This window comes from Lissotriton vulgaris, chromosome 12, assembly GCF_964263255.1.
Source record: "Lissotriton vulgaris chromosome 12, aLisVul1.2, whole genome shotgun sequence".
NCBI lineage: Eukaryota > Metazoa > Chordata > Amphibia > Caudata > Salamandridae > Lissotriton > Lissotriton vulgaris.
Genome location: NC_141700.1, coordinates 443,946,890 through 443,966,016, shown reverse-complemented (window position 1 = coordinate 443,966,016; position 19,127 = coordinate 443,946,890). Strand labels below are relative to the sequence as shown.

At 33.4% G+C, this 19,127-nt stretch overlaps 11 non-coding genes across 11 annotated transcripts; all 11 read left to right on the top strand.

The window, feature by feature from the left end:
* The first annotated feature begins 1,412 nt into the window (after nucleotides 1–1,412).
* TRNAT-AGU (transfer RNA threonine (anticodon AGU)) lies at nucleotides 1,413–1,486 on the top strand. Its single transcript has one exon. It is a non-coding gene; the product is annotated as a tRNA-Thr (tRNA).
* A 437-nt stretch (nucleotides 1,487–1,923) lies between these two features.
* TRNAT-CGU (transfer RNA threonine (anticodon CGU)) lies at nucleotides 1,924–1,996 on the top strand. Its single transcript has one exon. It is a non-coding gene; the product is annotated as a tRNA-Thr (tRNA).
* A 5,520-nt stretch (nucleotides 1,997–7,516) lies between these two features.
* On the top strand, nucleotides 7,517–7,590 carry TRNAT-AGU (transfer RNA threonine (anticodon AGU)). Its single transcript has one exon. It is a non-coding gene; the product is annotated as a tRNA-Thr (tRNA).
* Nucleotides 7,591–9,555: 1,965 nt separating this feature from the next.
* Nucleotides 9,556–9,629, top strand: TRNAT-AGU (transfer RNA threonine (anticodon AGU)). The gene has a single exon. It is a non-coding gene; the product is annotated as a tRNA-Thr (tRNA).
* A 437-nt stretch (nucleotides 9,630–10,066) lies between these two features.
* On the top strand, nucleotides 10,067–10,139 carry TRNAT-CGU (transfer RNA threonine (anticodon CGU)). Its single transcript has one exon. It is a non-coding gene; the product is annotated as a tRNA-Thr (tRNA).
* A 944-nt stretch (nucleotides 10,140–11,083) lies between these two features.
* TRNAT-CGU (transfer RNA threonine (anticodon CGU)) lies at nucleotides 11,084–11,156 on the top strand. Its single transcript has one exon. It is a non-coding gene; the product is annotated as a tRNA-Thr (tRNA).
* Nucleotides 11,157–14,617: 3,461 nt separating this feature from the next.
* On the top strand, nucleotides 14,618–14,690 carry TRNAT-CGU (transfer RNA threonine (anticodon CGU)). The gene has a single exon. It is a non-coding gene; the product is annotated as a tRNA-Thr (tRNA).
* A 433-nt stretch (nucleotides 14,691–15,123) lies between these two features.
* On the top strand, nucleotides 15,124–15,197 carry TRNAT-AGU (transfer RNA threonine (anticodon AGU)). Its single transcript has one exon. It is a non-coding gene; the product is annotated as a tRNA-Thr (tRNA).
* A 437-nt stretch (nucleotides 15,198–15,634) lies between these two features.
* Nucleotides 15,635–15,707, top strand: TRNAM-CAU (transfer RNA methionine (anticodon CAU)). Its single transcript has one exon. It is a non-coding gene; the product is annotated as a tRNA-Met (tRNA).
* Nucleotides 15,708–17,156: 1,449 nt separating this feature from the next.
* Nucleotides 17,157–17,230, top strand: TRNAT-AGU (transfer RNA threonine (anticodon AGU)). The gene has a single exon. It is a non-coding gene; the product is annotated as a tRNA-Thr (tRNA).
* A 437-nt stretch (nucleotides 17,231–17,667) lies between these two features.
* Nucleotides 17,668–17,740, top strand: TRNAM-CAU (transfer RNA methionine (anticodon CAU)). Its single transcript has one exon. It is a non-coding gene; the product is annotated as a tRNA-Met (tRNA).
* The last annotated feature ends 1,387 nt before the right edge of the window (nucleotides 17,741–19,127 follow it).

The window sequence follows — 19,127 nt, the reverse complement described above, 5'->3', positions numbered from 1 at the left end:
CCTTTAAATGGCGTCGAGTCTTAAGTGCCCCCGTCAAGTCAAGGGAAATTGTTAGTAGTTGCACTTGAGGTAAGCCTCTGTGCTGTCGCCCCTCCCAAGTGGGAGGGGTAAGTCGGGTTAGGGATCTTGACACCGGTTATGACCTTGCCGTTGGCCCTTAAACGTTAGGATGTACAATTTCAGTGTTTCTAGAGAATGTCTTGTAGGATGCTAGTTCGGCTAGGAGAACCTCTGTATTAGAGAATATGTTAAGGTTAGCCAAACATCGCAATGTGGTAATGAAATTGTACATAACATGAAACGTTTAATGTTTTAACTTTGTTTTAATAAATACGGCCGCGGGAGGGTCACTCCCTCCCACTTCCAAAAAACTTCAAGAACTGTTTCCGGTTTCCCTCCTTTTGGGGATTGTGTTGAGAGGGGGTGGCGGGTATCTCAGCCATATGAGTTCAACTCTCAGCAGCGCCTTGCTTTTCTCATTGTTATATAACAAATCATTTTCATTAGGTCTTATTCCAATACAATTAAAATATAAACATCTGATTAATCTTACTGTTGAACAGATCATCTTAAACCTTATAAAAACCCAAGTATTTCCAAGATTATAGAATGAATACTGTTATTGCAAAATGAAAAAAATACATATCTATGAGAAAGACGTAGATGAAATTTCTACCTAGATTTGAGCAATATTAATACCTTCATGAAAAAAAATTGTAAAGAATTCAAGAAATGAAATTGGGTTTTATAAGAGTACCTGTTTATTAAAACATATTAATCCTTGCGTAGTGATTGAGTATCTTTTCGTGTTTAAGATTGCAATACATATAAAGAAGAATTTATGGCAGAAACACATTTTCATCATCAACAATAAATTATTTATGCATTTTTTACTATTAACGTTGCTGCTGTGGCTTAGTGGTTAAAGTGCCTGTCTGGTAAACAGGAAATCATGAGTTCAAATCTCAGCATCACCTAACTGTTTTCTCCATGCTTTCCGAATAATTTACATCAAACAAGTGTTGAATACAATTTAAGAATAAGCATCTGGTTCTATGAACTTTAGAATAAGTTATCTTAAACATTAAATAAAATGCTTGGTATTGTGAAGATTTTTGTAGGAATGCATTGACTGAAATAGGGAAAAGAAAATGACAAAGAACAAGATAGAGGTGAATGATCACTCTATTGTTGAATTCAACTAATCTATTCTTCAGGAAGGTATATTTTAAAATGATATGAATAGGGTAAACCTCAAATTAGAGAGGTGTTTTTGAATAAGTGAAGAGTCTTCATTCATCTTAAGTGTTTGAGTAGAGAAGTGTGTGAACTTAGAAAAGAATATGAAAGTGAAAAAGCAATATTCTCTTGAACACCATAAAGAAAAGTGTTTCAAATTTAAGAATTAAGTGGGTGCTGTGGCTTAGCTGGTTAAAGCGCTTGTCTAGTAAACAGGAGATCCTGAGTTCAACTCTCAGCAGTGCCTTGCTTTTCTCATTGTTATATAATACATCATTTTCATTAGGTCTTATTCTGATACAATTAAAATATAAAAGTCTGCTTCATCTTACTGTTGAACAGATCATCTTTAACCTTATAAAAACCCAAGTATTTTCAAGATTATAGAATGAATACTGTTATTGCAAAATGAAAAAAATACATATCTATGAGGAAGATGTAGATGAAATGTCTACCTAGATTGGAGCAATATTATTACCTTCATGAAAAAAATTTGTAAAGAATTCAAGAAAGGAAATTGGGTTTTATAAGAGTACCCGTTTATTAAAACATATTAATCCTTGCGTAGTGATTGAGTATCTTTTCGTGTTTAAGATTACAATACATATAAAGAAGAATTTATAGCAGAAAGCACATTTTCATCATCAACAATAAATTATTTATGCATTTTTTACTATTACCGTTGGTGCTGTGGCTTAGTGGTTAAAGCTCCTGTCTCGTAAACAGGAAATCCTGAGTTCAAATCTCAGCAGCATTTAACTGTTTTCTCCATGCTTTCCGAGTAATTTTCATCAAACAAGTGTTGAATACAATTTAAGTATAAACATCTGGTTCTATGAACTTTAGAATGTTATCTTAAAAATTAAATAAAATACTTGGTATTGTGAAGATTTTTGTAGGAATGCATTGATTGAAATAGGGAAAAGAAAATGACAAAGAACAAGATAGAGGTGAATGATCACTCTATTGTTGAATTCAACTAATCCATTCTTCAGCAAGGTATATTTTAAAATGATATGAATAGGGTAAACTTCAAATTAGAGAGGTGTTTTTGAATAAGTGAAGAGTCTTCATTCATCTTAAGTTCATGAGTAGAGAAGTATGTGAACTTAGAAAAGAATATGAAAGTGAAAAAGCAATATTCTCTTGAACAGCATAAAGAAAAGTGTTTCAAAATTAAGAATCAAGTGGGTGCTGTGGCTTAGCTGGTTAAAGCGCCTGTTTAGTAAAAAGGAGATCCTGAGTTCAACTCTCAGCAGCGCCTTGCTTTTCTCATTGTTATATAACAAATCATTTTCATTAGGTCTTATTCCGATACAATTAAAATATAAAAGTCTGATTCATCTTACTGTTGAACAGATCATCTTAAACCTTCTAAAAACCCAAGTATTTTCAAGATTATAGAATGAATACTGTTATTGCAAAATGAAAAAATTATATATCTATGAGAAAGACGTAGATGAAATTTCTACCTAGATTTGAGCAATATTAATACCTTCATGATTTTTTTTTTAAAGAATTCAAGAAATGAAATTGGGTTTTATAAGAGTACCTGTTTAATAAAACATATTAATACTTGCGTAGTGATTGAGTATGTTTTCGTGTTTAAGATTACAATACATATAAAGAAGAATTTATAGCAGGAAACACATTTTCATCATCAACAATGAATTATTTATGCATTTTTTTACTATTAACGTTGGTGCTGTGGCTTAGTGGTTAAAGCACCTGTCTCGTAAACAAGAAATCCTGAGTTCAAAGCTCAGCAGCATTTAACTGTTTTCTCCATGCTTTCCGAATAATTTTCATCAAACAAGTGTTGAATACAATTTAAGTATAAACATCTGGTTCTATGAACTTTAGCATAAGTTATCTTAAAAATTGAATAAAATGCTTGGTATTGTGAAGATTTTTGTAGGAATGCATTGACTGAAATAGGGAAAAGAAAATGATAAAGAACAAGATAGAGGTGACTGATCACTCTATTGTTGAATTCAACTAATCCATTCTTCAGCAAAGTATATTTTAAAATGATATGAATATGGTAAACTTCAAATTAGAGAGGTGTTTTTGAATAAGTGAAGAGTCTTCATTCATCTTAAGTGTTTGGGTAGAGAAGTGTGTGAACTTAGAAAAGAATATGAAAGTGAAAAAGCAATATTCTCTTGAACACCATAAAGAAAAGTGTTTCAAATTTAAGAATCAAGTGGGTGCTGTGGCTTAGCTGGTTAAAGCGCCTGTCTAGTAAACAGGAGATCCTAAGTTCAACTCTCAGCCGTGCCTTGCTTTTCTCATTGTTATATAACAAATCATTTTCATTAGGTCTTATTCCTATACAATTAAAATATAAAGTTGGATTCATCTTACTGTTGAACAGATCATCTTAAACCTTATAAAAACCCAAGTATTTTCAAGATTATAGAATGAATACTGTTATTGCAAAATGAAAAAAATACATATCTATGAGAAAGACGTAGATGAAATGTCTACCTAGATTGGAGCAATATTATTACCTTCATGAAAAAAATTGTAAAGAATTCAAGAAATGAAATTGGGTTTTATAAGAGTACCTGTTTATTAAAACATATGAATCCTTGCGTAGTGATTGAGTATCTTTTCATGTTTTAGATTACAATACATATAAAGAAGAATTTATAGCAGAAAACACATTTTCATCATCAACAATAAATTCTTTATGCATTTTTTACTATTACCGTTGGTGCTGTGGCTTAGTGGTTAAAGCTCCTGTCTCGTAAACAGGAAATCTTGAGTTCAAATCTCAGCAGCATTTAACTGTTTTCTCCATGCTTTCCGAATAATTTTCATCAAACAAGTGTTAAATACAATTTAAGTATAAACATCTGGTTCTATGAACTTTAGAATAAGTTATCTTAAAAATTAAATAAAATGCTTGGTATTGTGAAGATTTTTGTAGGAAAGCGTTGACTGAAATAGGGAAAAGAAAATGACAAAGAACAAGATAGAGGTGAATGATCACTCTATTGTTGAATTCAACTAATCCATTCTTCAGCAAGGTATATTTTAAAATGATATGAATAGGGTAAACTTCAAATTAGAGAGGTGTTTTTGAATAAGTGAAGAGTCTTCATTCATCTTAAGTGTTTGAGTAGAGAAGTGTGTGAACTTAGAAAAGAATATGAAAGTGAAAAAGCAATATTCTCTTGAACACCATAAAGAAAAGTGTTTCAAATTTAAGAATTAAGTGGGTGCTGTGGCTTAGCTGGTTAAAGCGCCTGTCTAGTAAACAGGAGATCCTGAATTCAACTCTCAGCAGTGCCTTGCTTTTCTCATTGTTATATAACACATCATTTTCATTAGGTCTTATTCCGATACAATTAAAATATAAAACTCTGATTCATCTTACTGTTGAACAGATCATCTTTATCCTTATAAAAACCCAAGTTTTTTCAAGATTATAGAATGAATACTGTTATTGCAAAATGAAAAAAATACATATCTATGAGAAAGACGTAGATGAAATGTCTACCTAGATTTGAGCAATATTATTACCTTCATGAAAAAAAATTGTAAAAAATTCAAGAAATGAAATTGGGTTTTATAAGAGTACCTGTTTATTAAAACATATTAATCCTTGCGTAGTGATTGAGTATCTTTTCGTGTTTAAGATTACAATACATATAAAGAAGAATGTATAGCAGAAAACACATTTTCATCATCAATAATGAATTATTTATGCATTTTTTACTATTAACGTTGGTTCTGTGGCTTAGTGGTTAAAGCGCCTGTCTCATAAACAGGAAATCATGAGTTCAAATCTCAGCATCACCTAACTGTTTTCTCCATGCTTTCCGAATAATTTTCATCAAACAAGTGTTGAATACAATTTAAGTATAAACATCTGGTTCTATGAACTTTAGAATGTTATCTTAAAAATTAAATAAAATACTTGGTATTGTGAAGATTTTTGTAGGAATGCATTGATTGAAATAGGGAAAAGAAAATGACAAAGAACAAGATAGAGGTGAATGATCACTCTATTGTTGAATTCAACTAATCCATTCTTCAGCAAGGTATATTTTAAAATGATATGAATAGGGTAAACTTCAAATTAGAGAGGTGTTTTTGAATAAGTGAAGAGTCTTCATTCATCTTAAGTTCATGAGTAGAGAAGTGTGTGAACTTAGAAAAGAATATGAAAGTGAAAAAGCAATATTCTCTTGAACAGCATAAAGAAAAGTGTTTCAAAATTAAGAATCAAATGGGTGCTGTGGCTTAGCTGGTTAAAGCGCCTGTTTAGTAAAAAGGAGATCCTGAGTTCAACTCTCAGCAGCGCCTTGCTTTTCTCATTGTTATATAACAAATCATTTTCATTAGGTCTTATTCCGATACAATTAAAATATAAAAATCTGATTCATTTTACTGTTGAACAGATCATCTTTAACCTTATAAAAACCCAAGTATTTTCAAGATTATAGAATGAATACTGTTATAGCAAAATGAAAAAAATACATATCTATGAGAAAGACGTAGATGAAATTTCTACCTAGATTTGAGCAATATTAATACCTTCATGAAAAAAAATTGTAAAGAATTCAAGAAATGAAATTGGGTTTTATAAGAGTACCTGTTTATTAAAACATATCAATCCTTGCATAGTGATTGAGTATCTTTTCGTGTTTAAGATTACAATACATATAAAGAAGAATTTATAGCAGAAAACACATTTTCATCATCAACAATAAATTCTTTATGCATTTTTTACTATTACCGTTGGTGCTGTGGCTTAGTGGTTAAAGCTCCTGTCTCGTAAACAGGAAATCCTGAGTTCAAATCTCAGCGGCATTTAACTGTTTTCTCCATGCTTTCCGAGTAATTTTCATCAAACAAGTGTTGAATACAATTTAAGTATAAACATCTGGTTCTATGAACTTTAGAATGTTATCCTAAAAATTAAAAAAAATACTTGGTATTGTGAAGATTTTTGTAGGAATGCATTGATTGAAATAGGGAAAAGAAAATGACAAAGAACAAGATAGAGGTGAATGATCACTCTATTGTTGAATTCAACTAATCCATTCTTCAGCAAGGTATATTTTAAAATGATATGAATAGGGTAAACTTCAAATCAGAGAGGTGTTTTTGAATAAGTGAATAGTCTTCATTCATCTTAAGTGTTTGAGTAGAGAAGTGTGTGAACTTAGAAAAGAATATGAAAGTGAAAAAGCAATATTCTCTTGAACACCATAAAGAAAAGTGTTTCAAATTTAAGAATCAAGTGGGTGCTGTGGCTTAGCTGGTTAAAGTGCCTGTATAGTAAACAGGAGATTCTGAGTTCAACTCTCAGCCGTGCCTTGCTTTTCTCATTGTTATATAATAAATCATTTTCATTAGGTCTTATTCCGATACAATTAAAATATAAAAGTCTGATTCATCTTACTGTTGAACAGATCAGCTTTAACCTTATAAAAACCCAAGTATTTTCAAGATTATAGAATGAATACTGTTATTGCAAAATGAAAAAAATACATATCTATGAGAAAGACATAGATGAAATGTCTACCTAGATTGGAGCAATATTATTACCTTCATGAAAAAAAATTGTAAAGAATTCAAGAAATGAAATTGGGTTTTATAAGAGTACCTGTTTATTAAAACATATTAATCCTTGCGTAGTGATTGAGTATCTTTTCGTGTTTAAGATTACAATACATATAAAGAAGAATTTATAGCAGAAAACACATTTTCATCATCAACAATAAATTATTTATGCATTTTTTACTATTACCGTTGGTGCTGTGGCTTAGTGGTTAAAGCTACTGTCTCGTAAACAGGAAATCCTGAGTTCAAATCTCAGCAGCATTTAACTGTTTTCTCCATGCTTTCCGAGTAATTTTCATCAAACAAGTGTTGAATACAATTTAAGTATAAACATCTGGTTCTATGAACTTTAGAATGTTATCCTAAAAATTAAATAAAATACTTGGTATTGTGAAGATTTTTGTAGGAATGCATTGATTGAAATAGGGAAAAGAAAATGACAAAGAACAAGATAGAGGTGAATGATCACTCTATTGTTGAATTCAACTAATCCATTCTTCAGCAAGGTATATTTTAAAATGATATGAATAGGGTAAACTTCAAATTAGAGAGGTGTTTTTGAATAAGTGAAGAGTCTTCATTCATCTTAAGTGTTTGAGTAGAGAAGTGTGTGAACTTAGAAAAGAATATGAAAGTGAAAAAGCAATATTCTCTTGAACACCATAAAGAAAAGTGTTTCAAATTTAAGAATCAAGTGGGTGCTGTGGCTTAGCTGGTTAAAGCGCCTGTCTAGTAAACAGGAGATCCTGAGTTCAACTCTCAGCAGTGCCTTGCTTTTCTCATTGTTATATAATAAATCATTTTCATTAGGTCTTATTCCGATACAATTAAAATATAAAAGTCTGATTCAACTTACTGTTGAACAGATCAGCTTTAACCTTATAAAAACCCAAGTATTTTCAAGATTATAGAATGAATACTGTTATTGCAAAATGAAAAAAATACATATCTATGAGAAAGACGTAGATGAAATGTCGACCTAGAATGGAGCAATATTATTACCTTCATGAAAAAAATTGTAAAGAATTCAAGAAATGAAATTGGGTTTTATAAGAGTACCTGTTTATTAAAACATATGAATCGTTGCGTAGTGATTGAGTATCTTTTCGTGTTTGAGATTACAATACATATAAAGAAGAATTTATAGCAGAAAACACATTTTCATCATCAACAATACATTCTTTATGCATTTTTTACTATTACCGTTGGTGCTGTGGCTTAGTGGTTAAAGTTCCTGTCTCGTAAACAGGAAATCCTGAATTCAAATCTCAGCAGCATTTAACTGTTTTCTCCATGCTTTCCGAGTAATTTTCATCAAACAAGTGTTGAATACGATTTAAGTATAAACATCTGGTTCTATGAACTTTAGAATGTTATCCTAAAAATTAAATAAAATACTTGGTATTGTGAAGATTTTTGTAGGAATGCATTGATTGAAATAGGGAAAAGAAAATGACAAAGAACAAGATAGAGGTGAATGATCACTCTATTGTTGAATTCAACTAATCCATTCTTCAGCAAGGTATATTTTAAAATGATAGGAATAGGGTAAACTTCAAATTAGAGAGGTGTTTTTGAATAAGTGAAGAGAAGAGTCTTCATTCATCTTAAGTTTATGAGTAGAGAAGTGTGTGAACTTAGAAAAGACTATGAAAGTGAAAAAGCAATATTCTCTTGAACAGCATAAAGAAAAGTGTTTCAAACTTAAGAATCAAGTGGGTGCTGTGGCTTAGCTGGTTAAAGCGCCTGTTTAGTAAAAAGGAGATCCTGAGTTCAACTCTCAGCAGCGCCTTGCTTTTCTCATTGTTATTTAACAAATCATTTTCATTAGGTCTTATTCCAATACAATAAAAATATAAAAATCTGATTAATCTTACTGTTGAACAGATCATCTTAAACCTTATAAAAACCCAAGTATTTCCAAGATTATAGAATGAATACTGTTATTGCAAAATGAAAAAAATACAAACCTATGAGAAAGACGTAGATGAAATTTCTACCTAGATTTGAGCAATATTAATACCTTCATGAAAAAAAATTGTAAAGAATTCAAGAAATGAAATTGGGTTTTATAAGAGTACCTGTTTATTAAAACATATTAATCCTTGCGTAGTGATTGAGTATCTTTTCGTGTTTAAGATTGCAATACATATAAAGAAGAATTTATGGCAGAAACACATTTTCATCATCAACAATAAATTATTTATGCATTTTTTACTATTAACGTTGGTGCTGTGGCTTAGTGGTTAAAGTGCCTGTCTGGTAAACAGGAAATCATGAGTTCAAATCTCAGCATCACCTAACTGTTTTCTCCATGCTTTCCGAATAATTTACATCAAACAAGTGTTGAATACAATTTAAGAATAAACATCTGGTTCTATGAACTTTAGAATAAGTTATCTTAAACATTAAATAAAATGCTTGGTATTGTGAAGATTTTTGTAGGAATGCATTGACTGAAATAGGGAAAAGAAAATGACAAAGAACAAGATAGAGGTGAATGATCACTCTATTGTTGAATTCAACTAATCTATTCTTCAGGAAGGTATATTTTAAAATGATATGAATAGGGTAAACTTCAAATTAGAGAGGTGTTTTTGAATAAGTGAAGAGTCTTCATTCATCTTAAGTGTTTGAGTAGAGAAGTGTGTGAACTTAGAAAAGAATATGAAAGTGAAAAAGCAATATTCTCTTGAACACCATAAAGAAAAGTGTTTCAAATTTAAGAATTAAGTGGGTGCTGTGGCTTAGCTGGTTAAAGCGCTTGTCTAGTAAACAGGAGATCCTGAGTTCAACTCTCAGCAGTGCCTTGCTTTTCTCATTGTTATATAATACATCATTTTCATTAGGTCTTATTCCGATACAATTAAAATATAAAAGTCTGATTCATCTTACTGTTGAACAGATCATCTTTAACCTTATAAAAACCCAAGTATTTTCAAGATTATAGAATGAATACTGTTATTGCAAAATGAAAAAAATACATATCTATGAGGAAGATGTAGATGAAATGTCTACCTAGATTGGAGCAATATTATTACCTTCATGAAAAAAATTTGTAAAGAATTCAAGAAATGAAATTGGGTTTTATAAGAGTACCTGTTTATTAAAACATATTAATCCTTGCGTAGTGATTGAGTATCTTTTCGTGTTTAAGATTACAATACATATAAAGAAGAATTTATAGCAGAAAGCACATTTTCATCATCAACAATAAATTATTTATGCATTTTTTACTATTACCGTTGGTGCTGTGGCTTAGTGGTTAAAGCTCCTGTCTCGTAAACAGGAAATCCTGAGTTCAAATCTCAGCAGCATTTAACTGTTTTCTCCATGCTTTCCGAGTAATTTTCATCAAACAAGTGTTGAATACAATTTAAGTATAAACATCTGGTTCTATGAACTTTAGAATGTTATCTTAAAAATTAAATAAAATACTTGGTATTGTGAAGATTTTTGTAGGAATGCATTGATTGAAATAGGGAAAAGAAAATGACAAAGAACAAGATAGAGGTGAATGATCACTCTATTGTTGAATTCAACTAATCCATTCTTCAGCAAGGTATATTTTAAAATGATATGAATAGGGTAAACTTCAAATTAGAGAGGTGTTTTTGAATAAGTGAAGAGTCTTCATTCATCTTAAGTTCATGAGTAGAGAAGTGTGTGAACTTAGAAAAGAATATGAAAGTGAAAAAGCAATATTCTCTTGAACACCATAAAGAAAAGTGTTTCAAATTTAAGAATCAAGTGGGTGCTGTGGCTTAGCTGGTTAAAGCGCCTGTTTAGTAAAAAGGAGATCCTGAGTTCAACTCTCAGCAGTGCCTTGCTTTTCTCATTGTTATATAACAAATCATTTTCATTAGGTCTTATTCCGATACAATTAAAATATAAAAGTCTGATTCATCTTACTGTTGAGCAGATCATCTTTAACCTTATAAAAACCCAAGTATTTTCAAGATTATAGAATGAATACTGTTATTGCAAAATGAAAAAAATACATATCTATGAGAAAGACGTAGATGAAATTTCTACCTAGATTTGAGCAATATTAATACCTTCATGAAAAAAAATTGTAAAGAATTCAAGAAATGAAATTGGGTTTTATAAGAGTACCTGTTTATTAAAACATATGAATCCTTGCGTAGTGATTGAGTATCTTTTCGTGTTTAAGATTACAATACATATAAAGAAGAATTTATAGCAGAAAACACATTTTCATCATCAACAATAAATTCTTTATGCATTTTTTACTATTACCGTTGGTGCTGTGGCTTAGTGGTTAAAGCTCCTGTCTCGTAAACAGGAAATCCTGAGTTCAAATCTCAGCAGCATTTAACTGTTTTCTCCATGCTTTCCGAGTAATTTTCATCAAACAAGTGTTGAATACAATTTAAGTATAAACAGCTGGTTTTATGAACTTTAGAATGTTATCCTAAAAATTAAATAAAATACTTGGTATTGTGAAGATTTTTGTAGGAATGCATTGATTGAAATAGGGAAAAGAAAATGACAAAGAACAAGATAGAGGTGAATGATCACTCTATTGTTGAATTCAACTAATCCATTCTTCAGCAAGGTATATTTTAAAATGATATGAATAGGGTAAACTTCAAATTTAGAGAGGTGTTTTTGAATAAGTGAAGAGTCTTCATTCATCTTAAGTGTTTGAGTAGAGAAGTGTGTGAACTTAGAAAAGAATATGAAAGTGAAAAAGCAATATTCTCTTGAACACCATAAAGAAAAGTGTTTCAAATTTAAGAATCAAGTGGGTGCTGTGGCTTAGCTGGTTAAAGCGCCTGTCTAGTAAACAGGAGATCCTGAGTTCTAATTTAATTTCTAATTTAAAACACTTGTAAAGCGCGACGTACACCTTGCGGTTTCTTGGCGCTGGGGGTTCATCAACTGAGGGAGAAAGACCAGGGAAAGGGTGAGGTAAGTTTAGGCGGGGAAAGCCTGGCAGAAGAGGAAAGTTTTCAGGTCTCTACGGAAGGAGAGGTACTGAGTTGCAGAACGAAGATTGTCTGGAAGTGAGTTCCAGAAAGTAGGGGCCAGGGTTGAGAAGTTGGACCCGCCCCACTTTTTGCGTGAGAAGCGGGGGATCTGAAGGAGGGACTTGGAGGAGGACCGGAGATCTCTAGCAGGGACATAAGGTTTAATAAGTGAAGTGATGAAAGCAGGGGCAGTGCCCTGACGGGCCTGAAAAACCATGCATCCGATCTTGAAAAGGGAGCGTTGTTTCACGGGGAGCCAATGGAGCTCTTTTAGTAGGGGGGTGGAGTGGTGATAGCGTGGAAGGCCGTATACCAGCCGGGCCGCCTGGTTCTGGATAGTTTGGAGTCTACGCAGGCTGTACGCTGGAATACCATGATAGAGGGCATTGGCGTAGTCCAAACGCGAAATTACCAGGGCGGCTATGATCATCTTTAGTGCCTGGGGGGAGAAGAAGCGGGAGACAGAGCGGATAGTTCGGAGGGTGAGGAAACAGGAAGAGACCACGGAGCTGATTTGAGAGTGAAGAGTGAGCTGATTATTCATTTTAACACCCAGTGTTTTGACCGAGGTGGAGGGGGATGGTGCAGGGCCGAGAGAGGGGGGCCAGAAAAGAGAGTTCCAGGGGCTGGATGAACCACCAGTGAGAACCAGCTCGGTTTTATCCGGGTTCAGTTTAAGATGGTTGTGGTTCATCCAGTCCCTGATGAATGTCATAGTTGACTGGAAGTTAGAAGCCGAGAGAGAAGAGGGAGACAGATCAAAGATGAGCTGGAGGTCATCCGCATAGTTATAGACGGTGACCTCCAGCTGCTGGAGCGCATAGATAAGAGGAAAGATGTAGAGATTAAAGAGTAAGGGAGAAAGAGAAGAGCCCTGGGGAACACCGCAGGTGACAGGGAGAGGGGTGGAGGTGAAATCGCCTAGTCGGACCGCCTGAGTGCGGTCCCTCAGAAAGGAGGAGAGCCAGACCAGAGCTGATCCCCCGACTCCAGCCGCCTTGACACGGGCAAGTAGGATAGTATGGTCCACCGTGTCAAAGGCGGCGGAGAGATCAAGGAGGACCAGTGCCTGGTAGTTGTTTTCATCCATACCCTTTCTGAGGTTGTCTAAGACTGAAACTATGACCGATTCGGTCGAATGCCTAGGGCGAAATCCAGCCTGGCGAGCAGCCAGCCCCCCATTGGCCTCGATGTGAGCGCTCAGTACCGCGGTGACATGGCGTTCCATCACCTTGCCCAAAAAGGGTAGCAGGGAGATGGGGCGAAAGTTGGCCGAGATGGAAGGGTCCGCGCCGGGTTTCTTCAGCAGAGGCACTATAGTGGCTGCCTTTAGTGCAGGGGTCACAACACCCTGTGCCAAGGAGCTGTTAAGGAAGGCAATAGGGGGATCGGGGCAGCTAGAGTAGATTTGCTGTAAGATACGTGCGGGGCAGACGTCCGCCGGAGACCCCGACTTCACTCTGGGGAGTATCGCCAGAAAGGATTCCTGAGTGAGGGGAGGGATAAGGGTGAGAGGATTTTGGACGATGGGAGGGGAGGGATCGACAAAAGCAGACGAGGGTAATGGGATGTTACTCTTGATAGTTGTGATTTTGTCCAAGAAATAATTATTGAGTTGGTCGCAGAGAAGCTGGGAGGGAGGGATTTGGGGCGAAGTTCGGTCTGAGAATGCCAGGTCATTCACAATGCCAAAGATTACCCTGGGTTTGTTGTCGGCAGATGTTATTTTTGTGGAGAAGTAGTCGGTTTTTGCAGCCAAGATTGCTGATTTATATTTAGCCAGTGATGCAAGGAAGTGGGTTTTTGACAAGGGGCTGTAATCTTTCCTCCACTGCCTCTCCGCCCTTCGGGCGCTCAGTTTAAGTTCTTTTAGGTGGTCGTTGAACCATCTATTGGAGTCCTTGAGTCGGCGGATGGAAATGCGACGTAGGGGAGCCACTGAGTCGCAACCTCCAGCCAGCCAGGTGTTAATGGCCTTGGCTTGAGAGGCAGATGATAGGCCAGCAAAGGTGGGGGTGGAGTTGCGGAGCAGGGAGGTCAAGGAGGGGAGATCCAGCCTATTCCAGTTCCGCGCCCAGGTATTTTTGGCATGCGGGGTTTTGGATAATGGATTGTGGGGAATGGAGAAGGAAATGAGGGCATGGTCGGACCAAGGGCATGGAGAGACAGCCACCGAGGCCAATGGGAGGTTGAGAGACCAGACCTGGTCGAGTGTGTGTCCATGGGAGTGAGTGGGGACAGTAATATGTGACACGAAGTTGAAGGATAATAAGGATTCTGTGAATTCTTTTGACGCGGGGCACTCGTGTGGGTCAGAGGGCCAATAATTGAAATCTCAGCAACTCAGTTCAACTCTCAGCAGTGCCTTGCTTTTCTCATTGTTATATAATAAATCATTTTCATTAGGTCTTATTCCGATACAATTAAAATATAAAAGTCTGATTCATCTTACTGTTGAACAGATCAGCTTTAACCTTATAAAAACCCAAGTATTTTCAAGATTATAGAATGAATACTGTTATTGCAAAATGAAAAAAATACATATCTATGAGAAAGACGTAGATGAAATGTCTACCTAGATTGGAGCAATATTATTACCTTCATGAAATAAAATTGTAAAGAATTCAAGAAATGAAATTGGGTTTTATAAGAGTACCTGTTTATTAAAACATATTAATCCTTGCGTAGTGATTGAGTATCTTTTCGTGTTTAGGATTACAATACATATAAAGAAGAATTTATAGCATAAAACACATTTTCATCATCAACAATAAATTATTTATGCATTTTTTACTATTACCGTTGGTGCTGTGGCTTAGTGGTTAAAGCTCCTGTCTCGTAAACAGGAAATCCTGAGTTCAAATCTCAGCAGCATTTAACTGTTTTCTCCATGCTTTCCGAGTAATTTTCATCAAACAAGTGTTGAATACAATTTAAGTATAAACATCTGGTTCTATGAACTTTAGAATGTTATCCTAAAAATTAAATAAAATACTTGGTATTGTGAAGATTTTTGTAGGAATGCATTGATTGAAATAGGGAAAAGAAAATGACAAAGAACAAGATAGAGGTGAATGATCACTCTATTGTTGAATTCAACTAATCCATTCTTCAGCAAGGTATATTTTAAAATGATATGAATAGGGTAAACTTCAAATTAGAGAGGTGTTTTTGAATAAGTGAAGAGTCTTCATTCATCTTAAGTGTTTGAGTAGAGAAGTGTGTGAACTTAGAAAAGAATATGAAAGTGAAAAAGCAATATTCTCTTGAACACCATAAAGAAAAGTGTTTCAAATTTAAGAATCAAGTGGGTGCTGTGGCTTAGCTGGTTAAAGCGCCTGTCTAGTAAACAGGAGATCCTGAGTTCAACTCTCAGCAGCGCCCTGCTTTTCTCATTGTTATATAACAAATCATTTTCATTAGGTCTTATTCCGATACAATTAAAATATAAAAGTCTGATTCATATTACTGTTGAACAGATCATCTTAAACCTTATAAAAACCCAAGTATTTTCAAGATGATAGAATGAATACTGTTATTGCAAAATGAAAAAAATACATATCTATGAGAAAGACGTAGATGAAATGTCTACCTAGATTGGAGCAATATTATTACCTTCATGAAAAAAAATTGTAAAGAATTCAAGAAATGAAATTGGGTTTTATAAGAGTACCTGTTTAATAAAACATATTAATCCTTGCGTAGTGATTGAGTATCTTTTCGTGTTTAAGATTACAATACATATAAAGAAGAATTTATAGCAGAAAACACATTTTCATCATCAACAATAAATTATTTATGCATTTTTTAGTATTACCGTTGGTGCTGTGGCTTAGTGGTTAAAGCTCTTGTCTCATAAACAGGAAATCCTGAGTTCAAATCTCAGCAGCATTTAACTGTTTTCTCCATGCTTTCCGAGTAATTTTCATCAAACAAGTGTTGAATACAATTTAAGTATAAACATCTGGTTCTATGAACTTTAGAATGTTATCTTAAAAATTAAATAAAATACTTGGTATTGTGAAGATTTTTGTAGGAATGCATTGATTGAAATAGGGAAAAGAAAATGACAAAGAACAAGATAGAGGTGAATGATCACTCTATTGTTGAATTCAACTAATCCATTCTTCAGCAAGGTATATTTTAAAATGATATGAATAGGGTAAACTTCAAATTAGAGAGGTGTTTTTGAATAAGTGAAGAGTCTTCATTCATCTTAAGTTCATGAGTAGAGAAGTGTGTGAACTTAGAAAAGAATATGAAAGTGAAAAAGCAATATTCTCTTGAACAGCATAAAGAAAAGTGTTTCAAAATTAAGAATCAAGTGGGTGCTGTGGCTTAGCTGGTTAAAGCGCCTGTTTAGTAAAAAGGAGATCCTGAGTTCAACTCTCAGCAGCGCCTTGCTTTTCTCATTGTTATATAACAAATCATTTTTATTAGGTCTTATTCGGATACAATTAAAATATAAAAATCTGATTCATTTTACTGTTGAACAGATCATCTTAAACCTTATAAAAACCCAAGTATTTTCAAGATTATAGAATGAATACTGTTATTGCAAAATGAAAAAAATACATATCTATGAGAAAGACGTAGATGAAATGTCGACCTAGAATGGAGCAATATTATTACCTTCATGAAAAAAATTGTAAAGAATTCAAGAAATGAAATTGGGTTTTATAAGAGTACCTGTTTATTAAAACATATGAATCCTTGCGTAGTGATTGAGTATCTTTTCGTGTTTGAGATTACAATACATATAAAGAAGAATTTATAGCAGAAAACACATTTTCATCATCAACAATACATTCTTTATGCATTTTTTACTATTACTGTTGGTGCTGTGGCTTAGTGGTTAAAGTTCCTGTCTCGTAAACAGGAAATCCTGAATTCAAATCTCAGCAGCATTTAACTGTTTTCTCCATGCTTTCCGAGTAATTTTCATCAAACAAGTGTTGAATACAATTTAAGTATAAACATCTGGTTCTATGAACTTTAGAATGTTATCCTAAAAATTAAATAAAATACTTGGTATTGTGAAGATTTTTGTAGGAATGCATTGATTGAAATAGGGAAAAGAAAATGACAAAGAACAAGATAGAGGTGAATGATCACTCTATTGTTGAATTCAACTAATCCATTCTTCAGCAAGGTATATTTTAAAATGATATGAATAGGGTAAACTTCAAATTAGAGAGGTGTTTTTGAATAAGTGAAGAGTCTTCATTCATCTTAAGTTTATGAGTAGAGAAGTGTGTGAACTTAGAAAAGACTATGAAAGTGAAAAAGCAATATTCTCTTGAACAGCATAAAGAAAAGTGTTTCAAACTTAAGAATCAAGTGGGTGCTGTGGCTTAGCTGGTTAAAGCGCCTGTCTAGTAAACAGGAGATCCTGAGTTCAACTCTCAGCAGCGCCCTGCTTTTCTCATTGTTATATAACAAATCATTTTCATTAGGTCTTATTCCGATACAATTAAAATATAAAAGTCTGATTCATATTACTGTTGAACAGATCATCTTAAACCTTATAAAAACCCAAGTATTTTCAAGATGATAGAATGAATACTGTTATTGCAAAATGAAAAAAATACATATCTATGAGAAAGACGTAGATGAAATGTCTACCTAGATTGGAGCAATATTATTACCTTCATGAAAAAAAATTGTAAAGAATTCAAGAAATGAAATTGGGTTTTATAAGAGTACCTGTTTAATAAAACATATGAATCCTTGCGTAGTGATTGAGTATCTTTTCGTGTTTAAGATTACAATACATATAAAGAAGAATTTATAGCAGAAAACACATTTTCATCATCAACAATAAATTATTTATGCATTTTTTAGTATTACCGTTGGTGCTGTGGCTTAGTGGTTAAAGCTCTTGTCTCATAAACAGGAAATCCTGAGTTCAAATCTCAGCAGCATTTAACTGTTTTCTCCATGCTTTCCGAGTAATTTTCATCAAACAAGTGTTGAATACAATTTAAGTATACACATCTGGTTCTATGAACTTTAGAATGTTATCTTAAAAATTAAATAAAATACTTGGTATTGTGAAGATTTTTGTAGGAATGCATTGATTGAAATAGGGAAAAGAAAATGACAAAGAACAAGATAGAGGTGAATGATCACTCTATTGTTGAATTCAACTAATCCATTCTTCAGCAAGGTATATTTTAAAATGATATGAATAGGGTAAACTTCAAATTAGAGAGGTGTTTTTGAATAAGTGAAGAGTCTTCATTCATCTTAAGTTCATGAGTAGAGAAGTGTGTGAACTTAGAAAAGAATATGAAAGTGAAAAAGCAATATTCTCTTGAACAGCATAAAGAAAAGTGTTTCAAAATTAAGAATCAAGTGGGTGCTGTGGCTTAGCTGGTTAAAGCGCCTGTTTAGTAAAAAGGAGATCCTGAGTTCAACTCTCAGCAGCGCCTTGCTTTTCTCATTGTTATATAACAAATCATTTTTATTAGGTCTTATTCGGATACAATTAAAATATAAAAATCTGATTCATTTTACTGTTGAACAGATCATCTTAAACCTTATAAAAACCCAAGTATTTTCAAGATTATAGAATGAATACTGTTATTGCAAAATGAAAAAAATACATATCTATGAGAAAGACGTAGATGAAATGTCGACCTAGAATGGAGCAATATTATTACCTTCATGAAAAAAATTGTAAAGAATTCAAGAAATGAAATTGGGTTTTATAAGAGTACCTGTTTATTAAAACATATGAATCCTTGCGTAGTGATTGAGTATCTTTTCGTGTTTGAGATTACAATACATATAAAGAAGAATTTATAGCAGAAAACACATTTTCATCATCAACAATACATTCTTTATGCATTTTTTACTATTACTGTTGGTGCTGTGGCTTAGTGGTTAAAGTTCCTGTCTCGTAAACAGTAAATCCTGAATTCAAATCTCAGCAGCATTTAACTGTTTTCTCCATGCTTTCCGAGTAATTTTCATCAAACAAGTGTTGAATACAATTTAAGTATAAACATCTGGTTCTATGAACTTTAGAATGTTATCCTAAAAATTAAATAAAATACTTGGTATTGTGAAGATTTTTGTAGGAATGCATTGATTGAAATAGGGAAAAGAAAATGACAAAGAACAAGATAGAGGTGAATGATCACTCTATTGTTGAATTCAACTAATCCATTCTTCAGCAAGGTATATTTTAAAATGATATGAATAGGGTAAACTTCAAATTAGAGAGGTGTTTTTGAATAAGTGAAGAGTCTTCATTCATCTTAAGTTTATGAATAGAGAAGTGTGTGAACTTAGAAAAGACTATGAAAG